Raw genomic sequence first — 14,708 nt, 5'->3', positions numbered from 1 at the left:
GATTACTTTGTGAAGTAGGTATCATCATTATTATTTCCCAGGTTATAGATGAGGAAAGGGAGGCATAGAAAGTTTAAACAACTTCTAAGTGGATGACTCCAGAATAAAGTCCTTCACTCACATGGCTCTCCTGTAATAATAGCCTTTAGAACCTTACTTTTCTATACTACTATAGCAGAATTATTTTAAAACTTATGATAAAAGGCAGTCTGACATCTTTGAGTATTTTTGCTAATAATTCTCACCTTACATTACATCTTACAATAATTCTCACCTTACATTACATTTCTCATTACATTAATATTTCTTACTTTAAAAAATCTTGGAACCATTCAATATCATTTTTTTCTAAAGGAAAAACAAACAAAAAACTGTTAGTGCCAGGCACCAGTGGCTCATGCGTGTAATCCTAGCTACTCAGGAGGCTGAGATCTGAGGATCTCGATTCAAAGCCAGTTCTACACAGATTAGATATATAACCTTCTTATACAGAGCTTGGTTGGCAGAATCTAAAAACTGACTTGACTTTCCTGCTTAAGAACGCAAATCTAAGAGTAGGAGGCATTCCGTCATGTATTGCATGAAAAAAAAAAAAAGCACTCCTACTATTAATGTGAGTCTGTTAGGAGGAAAATGCACAGAAACACGCCTTCTAAAGAAGCAGTCAAAACACTGCAGTACAACAATTCTCCTGAAATCCCTCCTTTACTATTGCTGCTGTTCACAGCCTCAGAACATACTAACCCAGGCAGAAGAAGCCCCAAAGAAAAAGCAAGTGGGTTAATTCCATATCATGGCTATGGTAAACAATGCTGCAATCCACATGGTTGTGTTGATGGCTTTAGTGTGGCCTGGTTTGTGGCCAATTGGACAAATGTCCAGGAATGGATTTCTGGGTCATAGGGAAGCTGTATGTTTAGTCTTTTGAGGAACCTCCATGCTGTTCTCCAGAGTAGCTAAACAAGTTTACATTCCCACCAGCAGTGTAGCTGTGTTCCCCTTGGCCATATCCCTGCCAACACCTGTCAATTAGTTTTCTTGACAATGACCATTCTAACTGGGGTGAGGTGGAATCTCAATGTTGTCTTGATTTACATTTCTGTTATGGCCAGAGATGTTGAACATCTCTCAATATATCTATTGGTCACCCTTGCTTCTTCTTTTGAGAAGTCTCTCTTTAAGTCACTAGCTCATTTATTAACTGGGCTGTTGTTTCTTTGAGGATTTGTTTGGGGGAGTTAATTTGTGGGGGGGGGGGGATATGAGGCCCTTGACTGATATATTGCTAATAAAGCTCTTCTCCTGTTCTGTGGGCTTTCTACTGATCTTGCCAGGCTTTCGATATCCCTTGCCATGCAGAGACTTCAATCTGATCCAATTCCATTTAGCCTGTCTTTGATTTGTTGTGATTCTGGATCTTAGGAAGTTTCGACCCATCCCTAGGAGCCCTAGTGTAGCCACTATCCCGTCCTGTAATATTTTCATGGTATCTGGCCTTAAATTGAGGTCTTTGATCCATTTGGAATTAATTCTGGTACAGAGTGATATATGAGTATCTAGCTTCAGTTTTCTGCACAAGTATAGCCAATTCTGCCAGCACCTTTGTTGAAAAGGCTGTCTTTCTTCCATTCTGTATGTTTGGCTCTCTTATTAAATATTAGGTGACAAGCCAGATGCCCCTCAGTGGATAAATGGATCAAGAAAATGTGGTAAATATACACAGTGGAATTCTATGTTTCCATCAGGAAGAATATTGCACTATTCTTAAAGGAAATGGAAAGACTTGGAAAAAACTATATTAAGCCAAGTAAGCCAGACCCAACGAAACAAAGGATGCATCATTTCCTTCATTTGTAGTAGTTAGAATATGCCTATAAATCTATAAGTAAGCCATTGGGCTTACTGATAAAAAAAACTAACCAAAAAATTACATGTGGACATGATAAATTAAGTGGGAATATTTAGTGATATTCTTGGGAGAAGATCACAAGGGCTCAATAGCTATGTGCATTAAAATGATGCTTATTGAAATGAACTCCAAGAAATAGAAACAACAAGTTTTTTGTTATTTTGCTTTTCATTTTTTGTGTTTGTGTTTTTCTCTTTGTCCCTGTTTTTTATTTCTGTACTCTTTGTCTAATTTTTAAGTTTATGTGTGTGAAGGAGGGCAAGGGGGAACACAATAATGGTAGGACAAAGGGTAAACTAGTATATCAGTGATATTCACTAGACATTATGTTGAAAATAAACTATAAAACTTGGGGGAGGGAGTCAGGAGGGAAAAAACTGACAGAAAACGAAGGAAGAGGTGACATTGCTTAAAAAAAGAAATGTACTCGTTGTAAGACTCACCAGAAAGGAAACCTGCCACATGGTTCAGGCAGAAAGGAGTTTACTAAGGTTGGGGGGAGCAAACTGCCAGCCCACACAAGATGGAGGGGAAGGAAGAATGGAAAAAGAGAGAAAAGAGCAAGAGAAAGTAAGAGAGAAAGGAAAGAGAGTGGGGACCGTGTTGATCCACATTATATAGGAAAAGGTAGGAGATCTGGCCAGGTGAATTGGATGTGACCTCAGAGAAGGGGGAGGTAACTGCCTCCAGGTGGTGCCAGTTACGTAGGTAACACAGGTATTGGGCGCAGGCTTAAACAGGTGGGGGGCATCTGCATGGAGCCCTCCTGGGAGTGGGCCTTACATTCATTACCTGACATGTAACTGAAACCTTTCTGTACATCACCTTTACAATAAAAAATTAAAAAGAAAAGAAAGAAAAAGCAAGTGGGGACCTATTATCTAAGTAACTTATTATAAATTCCAGAGATTATTCCCCTTATAGCTACTGCAATCCACAAAATGCATGCCTCTCTAGAGAATATAGAATTTTTATTTAAGCCAGACACCAGTCACAGAATGGTAGGCATCTCTAACTCGTTACACAGCACAGGGTCTGATTTTAGTTAGATTAAATGGATTTCAATGACCATTGACAAATCTTCAATGTAATTATGTATGTTTCTTTTTTCAATGTAGGACTGGTTATGTAACATAAATGGCATTCCTCTTGCTCTTCTTGTACCTAGTGTATTTCTTTCTAGAAAATTCTATGTGAAAGGTTATTGTTGACTTTGTCTCACTTCAGCCTTCTCTATTTTTCTCTAGGATTCCTTATCTATCCTGTAGATCATCATCACAGTGTGTGTGTGTGTGTGTGTGTGTGTGTGTGTGTGTGTGTGTGTGTGTGTGGTATGTATATGTGTGTGCATGGGTTTCTCTCAAAGGGACATGTATGGAACCTCTTCATTCTTGGTAAATTATTTAACCTTCCTGGATTACAGTATCTTCACTTATAAGATAAGAGTAATAATAGTGAGTGATTCTCTTGATTGCCTACCCCCAAAAACAATTAAGCTCTTTTGTTTCTGACAGAAAGACATAGACCCTTTTGCTGGGGTTTAGGAATCATGTTCTTCAGAAACCTTGGCTTTGGGGAAATCTTAAATTACCCAATCACAGCGGTTCTAGCTTTGTGGTCACTAATTCTTAACACATGCGAGTTGGGAGGGAAATTCTGTTGGGGACAGCAATTCTGCAAGTTTAATGAGAAGAATTCAGCCCCTTTGTTACACTTATGGGTAATAAAATCTGTCTTTAATTTTGATATAGCACTGTCGTCATCTTCACATAGTGATGGAGAGGAAATCAAGTCTGAGGAAGTCAGAGTGGGCGGAAGGAAAGAATTTAGCTTGCTAAGGACACTCACCAGCTACTAAGCAACTAACTGGTATTGCCCAACTTCCAAGTCTAGAACTTTCACATGGCTTGAAATGTGGTAGAACACATTTCCTTTTTTGCCTGAAGCACAAAGTATATTGTCCTCATTTCATAGGATTATTATTATAAAAACTAGTTGAAAGCATTAATGAATATAGAAAGAATCTACCACCAGCAAACACTCAGCAAAGATTCATTGTCAACTTAATTCCTGTAACTTGCTGCTCTTCGTCCATTCTGATGTAAGGGCTGTGTATGGTTCGAGTGATTTATCTGTGAGGTTTTCCTTGGTTGAAATCACTGTTGTCTCTTTTTTATTTATTTACTAAGAGACAATACCATGTACCTCTGGTTGTTTTAAACAATAAAAATCGTGTTTATTTCAGACAATAAGCCCCATTGGTTGCAGAGTAGAAAATAAAATATATAGTTAGATGGAATAGTCTTCCTGACTGTGTAAATTAATTTGATCTATGTAAAATCACCACTACCATCATCATCCACCCAATCCTGTCACTCAAAGCAGCACTAGAACTCAGCCTCGCTCTTGCTAGGCAGGAGCTCTACCACTTGTGCCATACCTCCAGACTGGTATTTTTGCTGATTGATTGGAAATAGATTTTCCGAGACTTTTCTTCTTGGCCTGGTTTTCTTTTTATTTTTTTTAATTTAATTTTATTGTCAAGGTGATGTACAGAGGGTTTACAGTTACATATGTGAGGTAGTGAGTACATTTCTTTTCATACTTGCTATCCCTTCTCTCATCTTCCCTCCCCCCAATTCCTCCATCCCTGAGTTGTACAGTTAATTTCCAATATATTGTCTTGTGAGTATCACTGTTGTGTTAGTTCGCCCTTTATCCTTTGTCTCACCATTTTGATATTCATTGGCCTGCTTTTTAAATCAAGATCCTGTATATCTCAGCCTCCTGAGTAGTGAGGATTAAGATGTGAGTTACCAGTTCTCTCATTCTGTTTCTATCTTAATCCGTAATAAAACCCATTGCTACAAGGTATTTTCTTTTATCATGATTTGATTTTGACAAAGGTTCCAATTCTGACTGGTTTTGATTTAATTCATTTGGGATAAGTCTGGAACACATACTTTTTTAAATACCCCTTTTGATTTCTAATGGGTAGCTAGATCTAAAAACCACTGTGTGTGTGTGTGTGTGTGTGTGTGTGTGTGTGTGTGTGTGTGTGTGTGTTCCTGCCAATCCTGAAGCTTGAACTCTGGGCCTGGGCATTGCCTCTGAGCTCCTTTTGCTCAAGGCTAGTGCTCTACCATTTGAGCCACAGCACCACTTCCAGCTTTGCCTGTGATTCAATTGGAGATAAGCGTCTCACAGACTTTCCTGCCCAGGCTGGCTTCGGACTGCCATCCTCAGATTCAGCCTCCTGAGTAGCCGCTGGTGCCCAGCTGGTTTACATGTGTTATAAAATTTGTCTCAAAACTACAGTGTAAGTTCCAAGAAAACAAAGACCTGGCTCGTGTGGTTCCCTGTTGTCTCCCTGGCATCTCAAAAGGCACGTGGCAGACATTCATTTCATACCTGTGCACTGATGATTATTTCTGTTTGTCTGCTCCCGTTCCCCCCCCCCCAAACTATGACTGAAATTGTAGAAAAGGGTGTGATGAAGTGAGAGAGAGGAAGAAATGAAGTAGAAGATTTGAGTCCTGAGAACAGGAATTGGAGTAGTTTGGAGCCTTCAAAGTGGTAAGAAGCAAAGCAAGAGAACTAGGAGAGATTATAACAGTCAAGGAGAGCCAGGCATGGTAGGTCACATCTGCAATCGCAGCACTAGGGAGGCAGAAGGCAGAACATCAATGAGTTCAAGGCCAGCCTAGGGTTACACAGGAAGATACTACCTCAAAAACACTAAACCCAGGGCTGGGAGTATGGCCTAGTGGCAAGAGTGCTTGCCTCCTACACATGAAGCTCTCATTTCGATTCCCCAGCACCACATATATGGAAAACGGCCAGCGGGGGCGCTGTGGCTCAAGTGGCAGAGTGCTAGCCTTGAGCAAGAAGAGGCCAGGGACAGTGCTCAGGCCCTGAGTCCAAGGCCCAGGACTGGCCAAAAAAAAACCAAAACAAAACACCAAACCCAAACAAGCAAACAAAAAAGTAGAGACAGGATTGTTGAGAACAGGTTTGTTTTATTTATTTTTAATTAATTTACGTGTATATGGGAAAGCTAAGTATGTTTACAGGCAAGGAGAAAATGATCAATTAAGAAGAGAAGAAACTAAATATGAGTAGGAAAGAGATAAAATTATGCTTAAAACCTAAGTCCTTACTAGGAGGAATAGGATGGAGAGTCTAAGCAGAGGAATTACTCTTGGTTTGAAGTAAGACTATTTGATCTAGAAAAGGTGAAAAAGGAAATGAGTGATCTAGATATATTCCCCCCACCCCGCCCCGCTCCCAATTCATATATTGGAATCCAATTGATACAACTGTATTAGGAGCTGGGGCCTTTGGTGAGGTGATTAGATCGTGAGATTGGAACCCTGGTGCTTAGGATTGGTGCCTTTATAAAAGAAGTCCTTGGGAGATAGCTAGCCCCTGGCAGCTCTTGTGGACATACAGAAGGCATCACCTAGGAGGATCCAGGCCTCGCCAAATATCTCCTCTGCTGGCACTATGATCATGGATGCCCGAGACTCCAGAAATTTGATAAATAAATCTCTGTTGCTTATAAATTCCTCAATCCATTTGTTTGTGTATTCTCAATAGACTAAGACAAATGAAGATGAAGAAATGTTAAAGGGATAAGAAATGAAACAAAGGAAGCCTCCAATAGAGAAAAGATGATGGAGAGGATGGACTTGGGTTAAATGGTTGTCACTGGAAATGCATAGGGAGGAGGAAAAGAAAAACACAAAAGAAATAAGAAAAGCGTTTTCAAGGGATGGTAATAGCCCTGTGACATGGCAATGAATCCCGAGTATCACAAATCAGCACAGTACCCAGCCCTTTTCTCTTACTTCTGCATGCTGGGCACATGTGAGACAATGAGGGGAATGCTTGGCTCCAATAATCAGCCAGGGTGGGTGCAAGGAAAGCCAGGGACTAGAAGATAGGGCTAATAGGCTGCTATTTCAGTCTTTCCATTAGGAGTTCGAGTGTTTATAGTACTTGTCAAGAAATAAAAGGGCTTATCCTGTGTTATCTCCAACTTGAGCATACAGTGATACCACTGCTAGGAAATGAACTATTACCAAAATGTGATCATTGTTTCGGTAATCTTTTGAAAAATGATTTAATGAAGACCTCTGAGTTTGAACACTGAGTCGCATTAAGCACTGTTTGCTTTCTTTAACACAATGAACTTATAGAAGTCACAAATGTCTCAGATACTCTCCAGAAATGTGAAAACTCTTTCACCATATCATTTCTTTACACTAGAACAAATTTGGGCACAGAAGCCCCACATTTGTGTACTGTATTGAATTTAAATATTACCGTCTTTTTTAAGCAAAATAATTTAGGCTTATAATTTAAAGAGTGACAAAGTCTAAAGATTTTTCTCTATTCATTTGCCCTAATATGGAGAAGAGAAAGATCAGAGTTTCTCTTAATGAGTTGACTAATCAGCTGTACAACACTAAATTGTAGGTCTATTTCATTATTCATCAGGGGGCGGGGGGGGGCTGACATATGGGTAGGTCATGTTGAAGATATTCTATGATGCCCTAGGGCAGGGACCATTGGCAAGTAGTAATTGCACATATTTATTGAGGATGATTTGAATGGTTCCTGGGGCTTGAACTCAGGGTCTGGGCATTGTCACTGAGCTCTTTTGCTGAAGGCTAGCCTTCTACCACTTTGAGCCACAGCTCTACTTCTGGTTTTCTGGTGGTTAGTAGGAGACAAGAGTCTCAAAGATTTCCCTGCCAGGGCTGGCTTTGAACTGTGATCTTCAGATCTCAGTCTCCTAGGATTATAGATGTAAGCCACCAGCATCCGGCTTTAAAGTTACTTTTGCAAAGAACATTAAATGTGGCTTGTATATAGGAGGCTTGTATATAGGAGATGAGGTACAAACATCACAATCATAATCTAATGTTACTCTGGTGAGGGATCTCACCATTTAAAAAGTCTCTGAAAAATAATCCAAATAAAAATTGGCAAAGGACTTGAGTAGCAATTTCTCCAAAAAGAAGATACACCAATACGCACAGGAAAAGAAGCCTCACATCTCTCATTATTAGGAAAATGCAAATTCGAGGAGATGGGATTCCAGGGTGGCACAGCTGTGGAGAGGAAAAGGCAAATCAAAAGCACCATGGGATACCACTTCCTACCTACTAGGATGGTTATTATCAAAAACAAACAAAGCCCAGAAAATATTAAGTGTCAGTGGGAAAACTGGAACCATTGTGCACTGCTAGTGGCCTTATAAACTGGTGTAGCTGCTGGCTGTAGGAAACTGTATGGAGTTCCTCAAAACAGTTAAACACTGCTGAGCATAGTGGCTCACACCTGCAATCCTAGCTACTCAGAAGGATGAGGTATGAGGATCGTGGTTCATAGCCAGCCCAGGCAGGAAAATATTACAGTCTTTCTTTCTTTCTTTCTTTCTTTCTTTCTTTCTTTCTTTCTTTCTTTCTTTCTTTCTTTCTTTCTTTCTGTCTTTCTTTCTTTCTTTCTTACTTTCTTTCTCTCTCTCTCTCTCTCTCTCTCTTTCTTTCTTTCTTTCTTTTGGTCTTTCTTTCTGTCTTTCTTTCTTTCTTTTTTCTGGCCAGTCCTGGGGCTTGAACGCAAGGCCTGAGCATTGTCCCTGGCTTCTTTTTGCTCAAGGCTAGCACTCTACCACTTGAGCCACAGCGCCACTTCTGGCTTTTTCTATATATGTGGTGCTGGGGAATTGAACCCAGGGCTTCATGTATACAAGGTAAGCACTCTACCACTAGGCCATATTCCCAGCCCCTTAGAGACTCTTATCTCCAATTAACCGCCAAGAAAGCTAGAAGTGGAGCTGTGGCTCAAGTGGTAGAATACTAGCCTTGAGCACAAAAGCTCAGGGACAGTGGTCATACCCTGAGTTCAAGCCCTAAAACCAGCACCAAAATAAATAAATAAACAGGGGCTGGGGATATGGCCTAGTGGCTAGAGTGCCTGCCTCGTATTCATGAGGCCCTGGGTTCAATTCCCCAGCACCACATATACAGAAAATGGCCAGAAGGGGTGCTGTGGCTCAAGTGGCAGAGTGCTAGCCTTGAGCAAAAAGAACCCAGGGACAGTGCTCAGGCCCTGAGTCCAAGCCCCAGGACTGGCCAAAAGAATAAATAAAATAAATAAATAAATAAACAAACATAAAATTACTGTGTTCCAACAATTTTGGGTGCCCCAAAAGCAGGGAATCTTTTTAGTTTTTTGTCAGTCTTGGGGCTTGAATTCTGGGCATGGGCGCTGTTCCTGAGTTTTTCAGCTCAAGGCTAGCACCTCTACCACTTGAGCCATAGCACCCCTTCCGGTTTTCTGGTGGTTAAATGCAGATAAGTGTCTTGGAGTTTCCTGCCCAGGCTGGCTTTGAGCCACCACCCTCAGATCCCAGCGTCCTGAGTAGCTAGGATACAGGCATGAGCCACTGGCGCCCAGCAAGACTCTTAACACTTATCTGTATACCTATATTTACAGCATTTTTAAAGCCAAAACATTAGTTCAAGTATCCACTAATGGATGAATGAATGACCCTATGGTATTGACATACAAGGGAATATTATTATGCTTTAGAAAAGAAAAATTCTGACACATGCTACATGGGTGAGCCTTGAGGACATTTCACTAAACGAACTAAGCCTGTCCTCAGTCACCAAAGGGAAAATACTGTATGATTCTACTTATGTGAGAAACTTAGTCAAATTCATAAAGACAAAGTGGGTGTTGGTGAAAATGTTACTTTCTTAAAAGTACAAAGTTTCTGTTTCACAAAGCTGAGTTCTGTGGATAAATGGTCATGACAAAACCATATCTAATACCACAGAATTATATGTTGAAAAATAGATGAAATGGGAAATTTCATCTTACAAGTACTTTTTGTAATAAAAATCTCCTCCACCCTTGAAGGCAGAAGCAAGGATCAAGAATTTCCTTATGGAAATTCTATGGAATTTCCTTATGCCACTAAGAAAGAAAAAATGGACACATGAGTTTTTCCTATTCACGAGACACTCAACCATTTACAAAAGCAAGAATCAAACAAAACCCAAACCCTGATAATTGCCTCTCTCTTCTTTGCAATGAACAAATGAAGCTTCATAAATTGATATACCAGGTCAAGCAGTAGGAATGGGTGGCAACAGTCAGGCAGATCTACCAACCTGTGAAGCCTGTGTCCTTTCACTCGTGGTATCCCTCAGAAGTCATTTGTGAACAGGCTTTTAGACTTAAAAGTTGGGCCTGCTTTCTAAGTAGATTAAAAAACAATCAGTCAGCCAAACACATTCAATACATGCTTACCATATGAGGCCCAGAGCTGGCCATGAAATAATAGAGTCATGTTTCCATTCAGTCATTGGCCATATGGTGGGGGAAAGGGGGGACAAGAACATACAATTAAATTTTCAATGTTGATTGCCTCCATCAAAAGCCTCTGAATACTCTGAGCAAAAGCATAATGTTGTTCAATATTCCATATGGCCAGAATGAGTTCATATAGTTTATTTTGTAGCATAGGAGTACGTTTTTCCTAAACATCCTACCATGGTTACTGACCTGCTGTTATTCATGTTCTGCTTCAAACTGGAATTTAACAATTAAGGAAATGTTTTGTGCTGTACAGAAAACAGGCACTTCTTTTTGTTGCTTTCAAAACAAGGATAGCAGGGGCCCCTCTTGATTCTATGAAGCTTATGCACCAAGGTTTCATTTTCTTAGTCTGTGTGAAACACACACACATACATACACACACACACACTAACACACATTCTCCATACATACCCAAACAAAGCAGGGTGTTGTCATTATCTACTGCCTGAGATGGATCAATATCAAAGCCCTATCCTCATTCTTCAGCCCAGATTCATAACTTCTTACTTCATTTAGTGGCATGCAGCTTGATTATAGGACTCTCAGATCTACTCCAGGTCTCCTATCTAGCAAGATTAGCTTTACATATTTTCCTTTACAATAGGAACTGTGGTATTGTGACATGACTTGCTTTGCCCATCGCTTAGATGAATTCACTGAATCCTTTAGATGAGGACCATGCTTTCAGTACCAGTAATACTTTGTCTTGTGACGAGGTGCAGGTTTACTCTAATCATCAGGAGCCTCAGGAAAAACAGTTTTTTCTTTAATATCAATAAAAGCCCTGTCTCCAAAAATCTGCTGCTAGTCCACAAATTCAGAAACGCTAAATCAACTTCACTAAAATGGCAATAATAATAACAATAATAACAAACCCATAAATAAACAGCCTCGCCACTGGTCATATGATAATGATGATCATTTTCTGGGATGCATGTACATTAATTGGGTATTACATTTGGTTGTGAAAAACTTCTGTTTTAAGAATGTGTGAGTGGTTCAGTATGCCATTTTATTGTTCTAGATTCATTAAAAACAACTCATTCTTTAAAAAAAAACTATCATCTTTCACTATAAAATACCAAGAAAACCCTTTTCTCAATGACTGCTTTGCTTAACCATACTTTGTGTTGAACATACAAACCAGATTTTTTTTTAATCATGCCACACTAGGGTATTAAACCGCTTCTCCTACATGTCCTGCCAAAGAAATCTTACACTCTCATTTCTCATCTCTGAGACCTATTTACTGCACTTTTAAATATCATTCACAAATATGAACAAGTCCCAGGCTCTCATTAATAGCTCAGGAAAATTAATGAATAAAAGATGATACTTTAATTGTTTAACTTCAGTCAGTGGTCTGCACAGGTAGGAAAACAACAATGTTTACTTTTGTATCTCTGCCTGAAAATAACATTCATATTGACCTAGAGATGAAGTAACACTCCCCCCCCCCCCCCAATAAAGCCTAAAATCCATACATACAGCAGTCAGGGATTCTGGACAAGTTTTTATCCCTAACCCCCTTGCCACTCCTTAGAAGGAGGATGCAACTTTGGGATAAGACCTCGGGGCAAATGGTAGCTGATTTTGCAGGGAGCTGAAAAGGAGAAAGGCAGGGACACCGGTTTCTTAATGATAAATACTGCCTCTTAACATACGCAAGTCTAGCCTTTGTTGGCAATATCTGAGCACAAAAGGATTTAACACCACCCCAAACAGCCAAATCACAGCCATCATGTGGCAAAGCAGAAAGACACCTGGTAAAATCCACCCATTAGATGGAGAAGGCACTTCCCATTTCCCAACACTTACACCCCTAAGCAAGGGGCTGCAACCCTTAGTTGACCAAACCACAGCTTCACAGCCCCATTCAAGTGCCCCTGGCTTCCTTTCCCAACTATGCAAACACCCTCTCATGCTTGCATTCAGTGTGTTTTCCTGGCTAGTCACTAAAGCTGAGATGTTTTTTTAAGGAAATGTGTCACGAATGTGTCCATCATTCTTCAAATCCCTTGTTTAAAAAAAAAAAAAAGACCCTTCCTACTTATTTCCTCCGATCCTGAAGCAATGTCCCTTGATTTCCCCCTACCAAATTTGTCATCACAAGCTCAGGCACTGGTGATTTTCTTTCTTTCTGTTAAAAAGAAGCAATCTGGTAAACGTGTCCCTTACCTTGGCTGATCAGAGGCTTGGTCAGGAGCTGCTTCCCGTGTCTCTGGAGCTCTGGTCTGTGCAGCAGCCTGGCGCCGCCTGCCCAGCCCAGCCCAGCCCAGCCCAGCCCAGCAGTAGTAGGAGTTGCCCACGGAGGGAGCAAGGAGGCAGCAGCAGCAGCAGCAGTAGCAGCAGCAGTAGCAGCAGCAGCGTCGTGTGTATGTGTAGCAGCGGCCGCAGCCCGGGGACTAGTCTCCACCCAGCTTTGTCTTCACGCTTCTAGCTACAGGAAGCAGCGCATCTCCCACTTCCTCCTCTTCTTGGTAGCTGTGAGCAGCTTTCTTCAATTCCTGCCCATTCCAGCTCAAGGTTTACTCTAGGGGGGTTGCCTTCTCTTGGGATCCTGATGGTCCTTTGACTAATCCCTCCACCCCTTTGTTCCAAGGGTCTCTGGTGCTGTCTGTGTCTTCCTCCCCCCCCCCCCCCCCCCCGTCTCAGTCCCCTCCCCACCTTCCACACTGTCTCATGGGCCCCCTTCCTGACACCTAAGCTGCTTCACTGTTATTCTGCACTTGGCTGCTTCTTTGTTGTTCCTGCTGTTTGGTTTTCTAATTGGGTCTTCAGCCCCTCTGGCCACTCTGTGGCCCTGAGCTCCAGCGCCAGCCTCCGCTGCCCCTCCTGATGGATGCTGGTTTCTAGCCTCACCGGGGCCTGGAGCTTGCAGCTTCTTGCCGCAGCTCTTGGCTCAGTGACCAACTTTGCAGGCACTTCCTTTCTCCGAAGTCCCACTAACCACCGAAGCTTTGCTTAACCCAGATGCTTGAAGAAGAATGGCCATGGCAAGCATCCTTCTGGAGCACAGAAGCTGAGCCAAGTCCTGCACTGCCACCATAAGCCTCACAGTGAAGATAAATTCCCCAGAGTCTCATAGATAGGAGGAAAAGATAATCACAATTGCGGTGGCTTTCCAGGCCAAATAGAGCCCTCTAGTCTCTTCATTTTATTCAGCACTCATTCATTCATTCATTCATTCATTCAGTATTGGTACTAGAGCTTTATCCCAAAGCCAGGGTGCTTTCCTGCAGCATTTTTGCTCAAGGTTGGAGCTCTACTACTCGAGCTACACCTGCACTTCTAGCTTAAGTAGCGATGAGTCTCCTGAGTAGCTAGGATTTCAGATGTGAGCCACCAGCATCGGACTCTTCCTTTCCTTCATTTTAGAAGTTGGGGCAGTGTCATGAATAAGGGAAGAAGGTGCAAGGTGGTCTCTCTACCAGAGTTTTGATTCTGAGCTGTTGTTCCTGACTGTATGAACTTGGACAAATTATTTAATTTGTACATGCCTCAATTCCCTCATCTGCAAAGCAGAGATGATTATAGTCATAACTCCACAGCAGAAACCCGAGGACTAAATAAAACCGGACACAAGATCTAATAATAGTTCCGGGAACATAGGAAGTATTCAACACATATTCAACACAGTATTATTTTTAGAGGTTGAAGCTCGGAGATGACAGTGACTTGGGTAGTCAGTGGCCAAACCAAGACTAGAGCTTGCTTTTCCACCCTCCCCTCCCCCCCACTGTGTTATGTTCATGGCTAAACTCTGATGGCTCTTGGTAACCATAACAACTTATTCAGTTGGTGGCGCCTTTCTTCTCTAGTTCCAACAAGGTGCTTTGAAAAAGCTACAGACTGAACATAGGGCACAGGGAAGAGCATCCTTGTTCCAGAGACTAGAAAACACGGAGGAGATCTCTGCTCAGAATCCGTGCCTTAGACTGCCAGCTTTCCTAGGCCCAGTTCATTGCCAACTCCACTTTTCAAACCATGTTTTGCTTTAATCACCCAGCCAGTAAACTGACAGGGAATGTTAGAAACCTAGAACTATGGCATGATAACTCACCAAATGATACTTCCTAACACATCTTGGGGACCATAGTTCATGACAGATAACTGCCAGGTATAGAATTTAATTTCTATAAAATGTTCTAAGATAGTCCCTGGATAGCATTTGTTTTGATAGAATGTTCCATGAACAGACTTTGCTTGTTGTGTTGTTTTTTTTCCTGGAAGTCTTTCATCAAAAAGGACTCTGGTGTCAATTCTCTACCACTTGAAATTTGCAAAATGGATTGTTCTAAGATTAAAACAAAAGAACTACCTTAGCAAGAGGTCTGGGAAGATATCCAATGTAATATGAGTTACCATCAATTCAAGAATTATGCCCAGCTATACCTGTACT

At 41.3% G+C, this 14,708-nt stretch overlaps 1 protein-coding gene across 2 annotated transcripts in view; it reads right to left on the bottom strand.

Annotated features, from left to right (window-relative positions):
- Gng2 (G protein subunit gamma 2) overlaps window positions 1-12,623 on the bottom strand; it is a 107,862-nt gene extending 95,239 nt beyond the window's left edge. The window contains exons 1-2 of one of the 2 annotated variants that reach the window (XM_048361969.1): window positions 12,485-12,596; window positions 11,795-11,909 (exon numbers count right to left, since the gene is read on the bottom strand). The gene's annotated coding sequence lies outside the window, so the exon portion shown is untranslated. Of the gene's footprint in view, window positions 1-11,794; window positions 11,910-12,484 lie in introns of both variants that reach the window. The other variant, XM_048361968.1, reaches the window with a different exon arrangement.
- Between the last annotated feature and the right edge of the window lie 2,085 nt (window positions 12,624-14,708).

The sequence above is a fragment of the Perognathus longimembris genome, chromosome 14 (genome assembly GCF_023159225.1).
Source record: "Perognathus longimembris pacificus isolate PPM17 chromosome 14, ASM2315922v1, whole genome shotgun sequence".
Taxonomy (NCBI): Eukaryota; Metazoa; Chordata; class Mammalia; order Rodentia; family Heteromyidae; genus Perognathus; species Perognathus longimembris.
This window is presented reverse-complemented; position numbering and strand designations above follow the sequence as displayed.